This window comes from Actinia tenebrosa, unplaced genomic scaffold, assembly GCF_029948245.1.
Source record: "Actinia tenebrosa isolate PJP-AT-01 unplaced genomic scaffold, QUT_ActTen_1.0 PGA_scaffold13__45_contigs__length_12533684, whole genome shotgun sequence".
Taxonomy (NCBI): domain Eukaryota; kingdom Metazoa; phylum Cnidaria; class Anthozoa; order Actiniaria; family Actiniidae; genus Actinia; species Actinia tenebrosa.
Genome location: NW_028292573.1, coordinates 6,863,166 through 6,876,458, shown reverse-complemented (window position 1 = coordinate 6,876,458; position 13,293 = coordinate 6,863,166). Strand labels below are relative to the sequence as shown.

General features: G+C 36.1%; 1 long non-coding RNA gene across 2 annotated transcripts in view; it reads right to left on the bottom strand.

Moving 5' to 3' along the window:
* Nucleotides 1-12,754, bottom strand: part of LOC148911709 (uncharacterized) — a 48,990-nt gene extending 36,236 nt beyond the window's left edge. For both annotated transcript variants that reach the window (XR_016119610.1, XR_016119609.1), the window contains exon 1: nucleotides 12,706-12,754. This is a non-coding gene — a long non-coding RNA (uncharacterized LOC148911709). The remainder of the gene's footprint in view (nucleotides 1-12,705) is intronic.
* Nucleotides 12,755-13,293: the final 539 nt, after the last annotated feature.

The following is a 13,293-nucleotide window of genomic DNA, read 5'->3' as shown; positions in this document are numbered from 1 at the left end:
CAAGTATACCACACTAATACCATGTCATAATATACACCTAAACTGCAAGTATACCACACTAATACCAAGTCATATTATGCACCTGGGCAGCAAGTATACCACACTAATACCATGTCATATTATACACCTGGACTGCAAGCATACCACACTAATACTAGTCATATCATACACCTGGACTGCAAGTATACCACACTAATACCTTGTCATATTATAAACTTGGACTGCAAGTATACCACACTAATACAATGTGATAGTATATACGCCTGGACTACAAGTATACCACACTAATACCATGTGATAGTATATACGCCTGGACTACAAGTATACCACACTAATACAAGTCATATCATACACCTGCACTACGAGTATCCCACACTAATACCATGTCTTATTATACACCTGGACTGCAAGTATACCAAACTGATACCATGTCATATTATACACCTGGAATGCAAGTATACCACAATAATACCATGTCATGTTATACACCTGGACTACAACTATACCAAACTAATAAAATGTGAAAGTATATACGCCTGGACTGCAAGTATACCACGCTAATAATATGTCATATTATACGCCTGGACTGCAAGCATTCCACCCTAATACAATGTCATACTATACACCTGGACTGCAAGTATAACACACTAATACCATGTCGTATTATACACCTGGACTACAAGTATACCACACTAATACCATGTGATAGTATATACGCCTCGATTGCAAGTATACCACACTAATACCATGTCATTTTAATCACCTGGACTACAAGTATAACACACTAATACCATGTCATATTATACACCTGGACTACAAGTATACCACACCAATACCATGTGATGTTAAACGCCTGGACTGCAAGTTTTATCACACTAATACCGTGTCATATTATAAACCTGGACTACAAGTATACCACACTAATAGCATGTGATATTATACACCTGGACTACAAGTATACCACACTAATACCATGTTACATTATACAGCTGGACTACAAGTATACCACACTAATACCATGTGATATTATACGCCTGGACTGCAGGTATACCACTCTAATACCATGTGATTTTATACACCTGGACTGCAAGTATACCACACTAATACAAGTCATATCATACACCTGGACTGCAAGTATACCACACTAACACCATCTTACATTATCCACATGGACTGCAAGTATACCGCAATAATACCATGTGATATTATACACCTGGACTGAAAGTATACCACACTAATACCATCTTATATTATACACCTGGACTGCAAGTGTACCGCACTAATACCATGTCATATTATACACCTGGTCTACAAGTATACCACATTAATGGCATCTCATGTTATACACCTGGACTGCAAGTATACCACACTAATACCATGTTAAATTATAAAGCTGGACTGCAAGTATAACACACTAATACTATTTATATGATACACCTGGACTGCAAGTATACCACACTAAAACCTTGTCATATTATACACCTGGACTGAAAGTATACCACACTAATACCATGTCATATTATACACCTGGAATGCAAGTATACCGCACTAGTAAGAAGTCATATTGTACACCTGCACTACAAGTATACCACACTAATACCATGTGATATTATACACCTGGACTGCAAGTATACCGCACTAATACCATATCATATTATACAACTGGACAACAAGAATACCACACTAATACCATGTGATATTATACACCTGGACTGCAAGTATACCACACTAATACCATCTTATATTTTACACCTGGACTCCAAGTATCCCGCACTAATACCATGTCATATTATAAACCTGGACCACAACTATACCACATTAATGTCATCTCATGTTATATACCTGGACTGCAAATATACCACACTAATACCATGTTAAATGATACACCTGGACTGCAAGTATACCACGCTAATACCATGTCATATTATACACCTCGACTGCAAGCATGCCACACTAATAGCATGTAAAATTATACACCTGGAATGCAAGTATACAACACTACTACAAGTCATATCATACACCTGGACTGCAAGTATACCACACTAATAGCATGTGATATTATACACCTGGACTGCTAGTATACCACACTAATACCATGTTAAATTATACACCTGGACTGCAAGTGTACCACACTAATACTAGTCATATCATACACCTGGACTGCAAGTATACCACACTAATGCCTTGTCATATTATACACATGGACTGCAAGTATAACGCACTAATACCAAGTCATATTGTACACCTGGACTGCAAGTATACCACACTAATACCATGTGATTTTATACACCTGGACTGCAAGTATACCACACTAATACAAGTCATATCGTACACCTGGACTGCAAGTATACCACACTAATACCATCTTACATTATCCACATGGACTGCAAGTATACCGCACTAATACCATGTGATATTATACACCTGGACTGCAAGTATACCACACTAATACCATCTTATATTATACACCTGGACTGCAAGTGTACCGCACTAATACCATGTCATATTATACACCTGGTCTACAAGTATACCACATTAATGGCATCTCATGTTATACACCTGGACTGCAAGTATACCACACTAATACCATGTTAAATTATAAAGCTGGACTGCAAGTATAACACACTAATACTATTCATATCATACACCTGGACTGCAAGTATACCACACTAAAACCTTATCATATTATACACATGGACTGAAAGTATACCACACTAATACCATGTCATATTATACACCTGGAATGCAAGTATATCGCACTAGTACCAAGTCATATTGTACACCTGCACTACAAGTATACCACACTAATACCATGTGATATTATACACCTGGACTGCAAGTATACCGCACTAATACCATGTCATATTATACAACTGGAAAACAAGAATACCACACTAATACCATGTGATATTATACACCTGGACTGCAAGTATACCACACTAATACCATCTTATATTTTACACCTGGACCCCAAGTATCCCGCACTAATACCATGTCATATTATACACCTGGACTACAACTATACCACATTAATGTCATCTCATGTTATATACCTGGACTACAAATATACCACACTAATACCATGTTAAATGATACACCTGGACTGCAAGTATACCACGCTATTACCATGTCATATTATACACCTCGACTGCAAGTATACCACACTAATAGCATGTAAAATTATACACCTGGAATGCAACTATACCACACTACTACAAGTCATATCATACACCTGGACTGCAAGTATACCACACTAATAGCATGTGATATTATACACCTGGACTCCTAGTATACCATACTAATACCATGTTAAATTATACACCTGGACTGCAAGTGTACCACACTAATACTAGTCATATCATACACCTGGACTGCAAGTATACCACACTAATACCATGTCATATTATACACATGGACTGCAAGTATAACGCACTAATACCAAGTCATATTGTACACCTGGACTGCAAGTATACCACACTAATACCATGTTCAATTATACACCTGGACTAGAAGTATACCACACTAATACTAGTCATATCATACACATGGACTGCAAGTATACCACACTAATACTAGTCATATAATACACCTGGACTGCAAGTATACCACACTAATACCTTGTCATATTATACACCTGGACTGAAAGTATACCACACTAATACCAAGTGAAATTATACACTTGGACTACAAGTATACCTCACTAGTACCATGTGATATTATACGCCTGGACTGCAGGTATACCACACTAATGCCATGTGAAATTATACACCTGGAATGCAACCATACCACACTAATACAAGTCATATCATACCCCTAGACTACGAGTATCGCACACTAATACCATGTCTTATTATACACCGGGAGTGCAAGTATAACACACTAATACCACGTCATATTATACACCTGGACTACAAGTATACCACACTAATACCATGTGATAGTATATACGCCTCGATTGCAAGTATACCACACTATACCATGTCATTTTAATCACCTGGACTACAAGTATAACACTTTAATACCATGTCATATTATACACCTGGACTACAAGTATACCACACTAATGCCATATGATGTTAAACGCCTGGACTGCAAGTTTTATCACACTAATACCATGTCATATTATAAACCTGGACTACAAGTATACCACACTAATAGCATGTGATATTTTACACCTTGACTGCAAGTATACCACACTAATACCATGTTACATTATACACCTGGACTACAAGTATACCACACTAATACCATATGATATTATACGTCTGGACTGCAGGTATACCACACTAATACCATGTGATTTTATACACCTGGACTGCAAGTATACCACACTAATACAAGTCATATCATATACCTGGACTGCAAGTATACCACACTAATACCATCTTACATTATCCACATGGACTGCAAGTATACCGCACTAATACCATGTGATATTATACACCTGGACTGCAAGTATACCACACTAATACCATCTTATATTATACACCTGGACTGCAAGTGTACTGCACTAATACCATGTCATATTATACACCTGGTCTACAAGTGTACCACATTAATGGCATCTCATGTTATACACCTGGACTGCAAGTATACCACACTAATACCATGTTAATTTATAAAGCTGGACTGCAAGTATACCACACTAATACTATTCATATCATACACCTGGACTGCAAGTATACCACACTAAAACCTTGTCATATTATACACCTCGACTGCAAGTATACCACACTAATAGCATGTAAAATTATACACCTGGAATGCAAGTATACCACACTAATACAAGTCATATCATACAGCTGGACTGCAAGTATACCACACTAATACCATGTGATATTATGCGCCTGGACTGCAAGTATACCACGCTAATACCATGTCATATTATACACCTGGACTGCAAGTAAACCACAGTAATACCATGTCATATTAAACACCTGGACTGCAAGTATTCCACACTAATACAATGTCATACTATACACCTGGACTGCAAGTATACCACACTAATACTAGGTCATATTATACACCTGGACTACAAGTATACCAAACTAATACCAAGTGATAGTATATACGCCTTGACTGGAAGTATACCACTATACTACCATGTCATTTTAATCACCTGGACTACAAGTATACCATACTATTAGCATATGATATTATATACCTGGACTACTAGTATACCACACTAATACCATGTGGTCTTATGCGCCTGGACTGCAGGAATACCACTCTAATACCATGTAATATTATACAACTGGACTACAAGTATACCACACTAATGCCACGTCTTATTATACACCTGGACTGCAAGTATACCACACTAATACCATGTCATATTATACACCTGGATGCAAGTATACCACGCTAATACCATGTGATATTATACACCTGGACTACACGTATACCACACTAATACCATGTAATACTACACGCCTGGACGGCAAGTATACCACACTAATACCATGTGATATTAAACGCCTGGACTGCAAGTATACCACACTTATACCGTGTCATATTATAAACCTGGACTACAGGTATACCACACTAATACCATGTGATATTATACGCGTGCACTGCAAGTATACCAAAATAGTAACATGTCATATTATACACTTGGACTACAAGTATACCACACTAATACCATGTGATATTATGCGCCTGGACTGCAAGTATACCACACTAATACCATGTCATTTTAATCACCTCGACTACAAGTATACCACACTAATACCATGTCATATTATACACCTGGACTACAAGTATACCACACTAATACCATGTGATGGTAAACGCCTGGACTGCAAGTGTACCACACTAATACCATGTGATAGTATATACGCCTGGACTAAAATTATACCACACTAATACCATTTCATATTATACACCTGGACTGCAAGTATACCACGCTAATACCATGTCATATTATACACCTGGACTGCAAGTATACCACACTAATACCATGTCATACTATACACCTGGAATGCAAGTATAACACTCTAATACCACGTCATATTATACACCTGGACTACAAGTATACCACACTAATACCATGTGATAGTATATACGCGTCGATTGCAAGTATACCACACTAATACCATGTCATATTAATCACCTGGACTACAAGTATAACACACTAATACCAAGTCATATTATACACCTGGACTACAAGTATACCACACTAATACCATTTGATGTTAAACGCCTGGACTGCAAGTATATCACACTAATACCGTGTCATATTATAAACCTGGACTACAAGTATACCACACTAATACCATGTGATATTATACACCTGGACTGCAAGTATATCAAACTAGTACCATGTCACATTATAAACCTTGACTACAAGTATACGACCCTAATACCATGTCATTTTAATCACCTGGACTGAAAGTGTACCACACTAATACCAAGTGAATATATACACCTAGACTACAAGTATACCTCACTAGTACCATGTGATATTATACGCCTGGACTGCAGGTATACCACACTAATGCCATGTGAAATTATACACCTGGAATGCAAGCATACCACACTAATACAAGTCATATCATACCCCTAGACTACGAGTATCCCACACTAATACCATGTCTTATTATACACCTGGAGTGCAAGTATACCACACTAATACCATGTCATATATACCTGGACTGCAAAGTTATACCACACTAATACCATGTCATATTATATACCGTGGCACTGCAAGTAATACCACACTAATACTGTCACTCCCATGCATACACCTGGACTACAAGTATACCACACTAATACCATGTCCCCTGGACCTGGCAAGTATTAATCCACACCTGGACTGCAAAGTATACCACACTAATACCAATGTCATATTATACACCTGGACACTGCAAGTATACCACACTAATACCATGTCATATTATACACCTGGACTGCAAGTATACCACACTAATACCAATGTCATATTACACCTGGACTACAAGTTACCACACTAATACCAGTGTCATATTATACACCTGGACTACAAGTATACCACACTAATACCATGTGATATTATACGCCTGGACTGCAAGTATACCACACTAATACCATGTCATATTATACACTGGACAAGTATACCACACTAATACCATGTCCTGCAAGTATACCACCCACTGGACTACAAGTATACACAATACCATGTCATATTATAACACCTGGACTGCAAGTATACCACACTAATACCATGTTATTTTACCTGGACTGCAAGTATACCACACTAATACCATGTCATATACCTGGACTGCAAGTATACCAACACTAATACCATGTCATATCATGGACTGCAAGTATACCACACTAATACCATGTCATATTATACACCTGGACTGCAAGTATACCACACTAATAAACGTATATACACCTGGACTGCAAGTATACCACACTAATACCATGTCATATTATACACCTGGACTGCAAGTATACCACACTAATACCATGTCATATATACACCTGGACTGCAAGTATACCACACTAATACCATGTCATATTATACACCTGGACTGCAAGTATACCACACTAATACCATGTCATATTATAACCTGGACTAAGTATACCATAATACCATGTCATATTACACCTGGACTGCAAGTATACCCACTAATACCATGTCATATTATACACTGGACTACAGTATACCACACTAATACCATGTCATATTACACCTGGACTACAAGTATACCACACTAATACCATGTCATATTATACACCTGGACTAAGTACCACACTAATACCATGGACTGCAAGTATACCACACTAATACCATGTGGAAAGTATATGGACTACAAGTATACCACACTAATACCATGTATGGGACTACACGGTATACCACACTAATACCATATATTATATGGACTGCAAGGTATACCACACTAATACCATGTCATATTATACACCTGGACTGCAAGTATACCACACCTAATACCATGTCATATTACACCTGGACTGCAAGTATACCACACTAATACCATTCATATTATACTGGACTACAAGTATACCACACTAATACCATGTGCATAGTATACAGCCTGGACTAGCAATTAGTACCACACTAATACCATGTCATTAATCACCTGAGACTGCAAGTGTTACCACACTAATACCATGTTGATATTATATACGGCCCCCATGGACTAAATTATACCACACTAATACCATTTCATATTTATACACATGGACGGCAAGTATACAACTGCTAATAGCCATGTCATATTATCACCTGGACTGCAAGTATACCCACAACTAATACCAGTGTCATACTATACACCTGGAATGCAAGTATAACACATCTAGATACCACACGTCATATTATACAACTGGACTACAAGTATACCACACTAATACCATGTGATAGTATATACGCCCGATTGCAAAGTATACCACATCTAATACCATGTCATATTAATCACCTGGACTACAAATGTAATAAACACACTAATACCATGTCATATTTATACACCTGCACTACAAGTATACCACACTAATACCATGTGATGTTAAACGCCTGGACTGCAAGTATATCACACTAATACCTGTGTCAGATACAAACCTGGACTACCAAGTATACCACACTAATACCATGTGATATTATACAGGCGTGGACTGCAAGTAGTATCAAACTAGTAGCCACCTGTCATCTTATACACCTGGCTACATGTCCTCTATATACCTGTGACTACAAGTATACACAATAAGACCTGGACTGCAAGTATACCACACTAATACCATGTGATAGTATTATACCTCTGGCTTGCTATCAAGTATACCACACTAATACACATTTTATTTATACCCTGGATGCAATTATACCACGCTAATACCAGTCATATATACAACCGGTACCTGCAATTATACCACACTAATACCGTGTCTACTAATATACACCTGGACTGCAATTATAACCACACAATAACTACCAGTCATATTATACACCTGGACTGCAAAGTATACACGCAACTAATACCATGTGTATTATACACCTGGACTGCAAGTATACCACACTAATACCATGTCTTATTATACACCTGGATGCAAAGTATATCACACTAAATACCATGTGATATTATACACCCTGGAATACAAGTATACCAACTAATACCATGTGATAGTATATACCGGCTCGATTGCAAGTATACCACACTAATACCAGGTCATATTAATCACTTGGACTACAAGTATAACACACTAATACCATGTCATATTATACACCTGGACTACAAGTATACCACACTAATACCATGTGATGTTAAACGCCTGGACTGCAAGTATATCACACTAATACCGTGTCATATTACAAAACCTGGACTACAAGTATACCACACTAATACCATGTGATATTATACGCGTGGACTGCAAGTATACCAAACTAGTACCATGTCATATTATACACCTGGACTACAAGTATACCACACTTATACCATGTCATTTTAATCACCTGGACTACAAGTATACCACACTAATACCATGTCATATTATACACCTGGACTACAAGTATACAACACTAATAGCATGTGATATTAAACGCGTGGACTGCAAGTATACCACACTAATACCGTGTGATATTATAAACCTGGACTACAAGTATACAACACTAATACCATGTGATAGTATATACGCCTGGACTGGAAGTATACCACACTACTACCATGTGATATTATGCGACTGGACTGCAAGTATACCACACTAATACCATGTGATATCATACACCTGGACTGCAAGTATAACAAACTAATACCATGTCGTACTATACACCTGGACTGCAAGCATACCACACTAATAATAGTCATGTCATACAACTGGACTGCAAGTATACCACACTAATACCATGTCATTTTAATCACCTGGACTGCAAGTATACCACACTAATACCATGTCATATTATACACCTGGACTACAAGTATACCACACTAATACCATGTGATATTAAACGCTTGGACTGCAAGTATACCACACTAATACCTTGTCATATTATAAACCTGGACTATAAGTATAGCACACTAATACCATGTGATATTAAACGCTTGGACTGCAAGTATACCACACTAATACCGTGTCATATTATAAACCTGGACTACAAGTATACCACACTAATACCATGTGATAGTATATACGCCCTGACTCGAAGTATACCACACTACTAACATGTGATATTATGCGCCTGGACTACAAGTATACCACACTAATACAATTTCATATTATACACCTGGACTGCAAGTATAACAAACTAATACCATGTCATATTATACACCTGGACTGCAAGTATACCAAACTAATACCATGTGATACTATACACCTGGACTGCAAGTATAACACACTAATACCATGTGATATTATACAGCTTGACTGCAAGTATATCACACGAATACAACGTCTTATTTTACACCTGGACTGCAGGTATACCACACTAATACCAAGTGAAATTATACACCTGGACTACAAGTATACCACACTAATGCCATGTGATTGTATATACGCCTGGACTTCAAGTATACCACACTAATGCCATGTCATATTATACACCGGGACTACAAATGTACCACACTAGTACCATGTCATATTTTACACCTGGACTGAAAGAAAGAAAGAAAGAAAGAAAGAAAGAAGGAAAGAAAGAAAGAAAGAAGAGAAGAAAGAAAGAAGAAAGAAAGAAAGAAAAAAGAAAGAAAGAAGAGAAGAGAAAGAAAAAGAAAGAAAGAAAGAAAGAAAGAAAGAAAGAAAGAAAGAAAGAAAGAAAGAAAGAATGAATGAATGAATGAAAGAAAGAAAGGAAGGAAGGAAGAAAGAACCATCGATTTAAAAAAAAATCGTTTCTAATTTGCCATACTCCCGAGACATCCGCAGAGCTGAGGCGTCGTATGGACTTCGGACCTGACGGCGATTAAATCCTTCTGCCCTTGGGTGCACGAATTACGCAAGAAAATGTTCTAGCCGAAGCATCAGGGGAGAGACTAGCCGGCCCCCAGACCATATCGGCTAGTCCCTTGCATCTCTGCCACGCACGGAATCGGTTGATAGTACAATGTTAAAAAGTCTAGTCTATTCGGTGCATTGTTTTCAAGGCTATTGTTATGCTGATTTGTCTAGAACCGTGGTCCAGTGGAAAAAACTTGGGCTTTCATTTCATGGCACTGAGTCAAGTCCGGTTGAAGAAGTTCGTACGTGGATGGGTGACCAGAAACTGATGCTTACTAAAAACATTTTGCCCCGTAACTTAAAATCGGTTACAATCCATTTTTGTTAAAAAATCGCCGGAAAATGTGCCGAAAATCACAAATCCCACACAGAAACAAAGATACGCCACAAACCGGGAATTTGAAAATCGAAAAAAAAATTGAAAATGTTAAAAATCCTTGCTTCTAGACGAAACCACAAAATCGCGAAAAATACGTTATCCGAAAAACCGCGTATGCAAAATTTTCCGAATCAAAATATATCCCACACCTCCTTCAATGATACGTTTTATTCAGCTTGAACAGATTTTGTTTCTTTGAGGTTTAATTCTAGCTTGACATCGAGAATTCAACAAATTTCAGAACTATTTCACTTCTTCCATGATCATAGTAAATATTTGCCACTTTAAAAAATGACATAGAATAACTGTTATAAATTTATTAGCCTTCTGGACTCAGTTGTACGAAAGGTGGATAGCGCTTTCCGATGGATAAATCCTTATCCGGTGGTTAAGTCGATTTACAAAATGAACCAAGTTGAATAGAGAAAATCCAGGTTAAAATTTATGCAAATGAGGACGAATGCATTGATGGTTTTCACGGCCGCCATGTTGGATGAATTTAACAAAAGATTCGTCATTGGTCTCTTTTATTATATCCTCCAACATGACCGCCTTTTATTACATTCTTTTGAAAATGATTGAAAACCAGCAATATCAGATATAAAACCTCCTTCGTGAAGGGGGTGGGGGGGGAGGGGGAAACGTTGACTTGAAATAGTACATGTGACTTTATTATTATTATTATTATTATTATTTTTGTTGTTGTTATTATTATCATTATTATTATTATCATTATTGCTGTTGTTATCATTATTATTATTATTGTTGTTGTTATTATTATTATTATTATTATTATTGTTGTTGTTATTATTATTATTATTATTATCATTATTGCTGTTGTTATTATTATTATCATTATTTTTGTTGTTATTATTATTATTATTATTGTTGTTATTATTATCATTATTATTATAATCATTATTTTTGTTGTTATTATTATTATTATTATTGTTGTTGTTATCATTATTATTATTATTATTATCATTATTGTTGTTATTATTATTATTATTGTTGTTGTTGTTATTATTATTATTATTATCATTATTGTTGTTGTTATTATTATTATTATTGTTGTTGTTGATGTTATTGTTATTATTATTATCATTATTGTTGTTATTATTATTATTATTATTATTATTGTTGTTGTTATTATTATTATTATTATTATTATTATTACTATTGTTGTTGTTATTATTATTATTATTATTATTATCATTATTGTTGTTGTTATTATTATTATTATTATTATCATTATTGTTGTTGTTGTTGTTATTATTATTATTATTTTTATTATTATTATTATTATTATTATTATTATTGTAAAATTCATTAATAAATAAGCACAGTACTCGTATACATCGATTTCACCTTACGTTATCTGGTACATCATTACGTCATACCTGTCCACCAGCATGGCCACCATCCGTGTCTTTGTCTTTTGATCCTGTTGGGAATGGTTGAAAACCTCCAATTATTTACATCACGACCCGTCCTATTACCACACCCTGACTCCTATGTTCCACTCTATACAATAAGCATTCAAACATTTGTCCAACATATTCTCTATCAAAATAAAATGAAGAAATATTGCTTCAAAATGTTCTGTTAAGGTGGCTGCCTACTTTTGAACGTTCGATTGGAGCCCACGAAGTGCGCGCGCTCAAAAACCGCTGAAAAATCTACAAGATTTCATTGAAGAACCATACGCGTTTTGAGCTTTAACAGGGCAAAACCCTCATATTATGCACGGAACTCTCTATTTTTTAATAGCTCATTTAAAAAACTCCTAAAAATCTAGGTTATATCAACATTTTAGAAAAAGTTAATTTTTCTAACACAAGAAAAAATAGATTTTTGAAGGCATTTTTGATCGACTTTATGAGATTTTTTAAGAGCACTAAAACTACAAAATATGAAAAATCAATGCGCTTCGTTGCCTTTTTGTCGAAAATACCCACGTATTATTGTAGAATGATTGACTAGTAGCC